This window comes from Anneissia japonica, unplaced genomic scaffold (genome assembly GCF_011630105.1).
Source record: "Anneissia japonica isolate Jap-2015-1 unplaced genomic scaffold, ASM1163010v1 scaffold643_len365518_cov145, whole genome shotgun sequence".
NCBI classification, from domain to species: Eukaryota; Metazoa; Echinodermata; class Crinoidea; order Comatulida; family Comatulidae; genus Anneissia; species Anneissia japonica.
The window spans coordinates 343,661-344,934 of record NW_022720534.1 but is presented as its reverse complement, the minus strand read 5'-3'; positions in this window follow the sequence as shown (position 1 = coordinate 344,934).

The window sequence follows — 1,274 nt, the reverse complement described above, 5'->3', positions numbered from 1 at the left end:
AAAGGGACACTGTCGATGAAACCTTTGTCAGCAAGCTGTCCGTCTACGAACATCCTGTCAGATAGCTTGAGGGAGGCTGTCTGACAGGTCCGAACATTATTTACAAGTAGACACAATAGATCAAAATACAAAAAATTATCAAACCATTTAGCGATTTATTTCTGAGAAGACTTGGAAGATTTACATGCATATAATTAAAAAAGAAAATTACCTATAAAAAAAATGTGTCATGTTTCATTGCTTCAAGTACAAAATATATCCAGATGACACGGAACAAGGGGTGTTGTGTTATGGAGAGTAATGTGTGACTGGAAATGTTTGCCAGTTGGTTGTTACCATGCGCCAGTGATGTTGGAGTACAGCAAGATGAAACTATTTATGTAATGCATAAATAAAGTTCGGGGTTTGTCGGGTAGTAAAATGATTATTGTACATTTTAAGTGCTCCCTCCATGCATAAATGTAAGCTAAATTACGGTGAATAATGAGCGAAGATATGGTGACAACTATTACAAAGTTCCCTCTTTTCAAGAGGGGATGCAAATGCTTTGTGAAAATGAGTACGCGGCGGCCCGCAGTACTCATTTTCACAAAGGAATACACTCAGCTGGTTAGCTAACAATAGGCCTATGCAAATTTACATGAACACCTGGTAAGAAAGGTGCAATCACGTTCTGTAGCCTAGCAAACGTCTGTACTGTAGCGTGGGGGGTGGGGGGCTAGCCTACTGATGTACTGTGTATAGCAGGGGACGATGAAGCATAATATGACTAGGCCTAGGCCTAAGTAGACAGTGCAATTTTATGTGATAGAAAGTACACTTTCGAAAGAAATAAATTAAAATTAAAAAAAAAATTAACTAGGGCCTAAGAATAATTCAGTTGCAGACGTACCTTAATTAAAAAGTATTATATGCTAACTATGCGGCTCGTGTAGCCATAGCTAGACAAGGTACTCATGTGCAAAGCAGTGGTGTTTGTTTATCCATGAAAAAAGCACGCCGGGAAAGTTTGCTTTACCAGGAAAAGGTGACGTAATCTAGCTTATGACGTATACATGCTAACTTTAGCGTGAGTGTGACGTCACCAAAAAATAAAAATTTTCTATTATAACCAAAATATTTATAACTACAAGGTTTGTGGGCGTAAATTCCCTTAATACAAATTAAGGGTAGCACCATCTACTTGCCATACAAATTACAGCTCCCATTGACGTCTCAATCGAGAAATACGGGTAGCTGAAGTTTTTCTCGAAAATCTGACTACAAAACCAAAT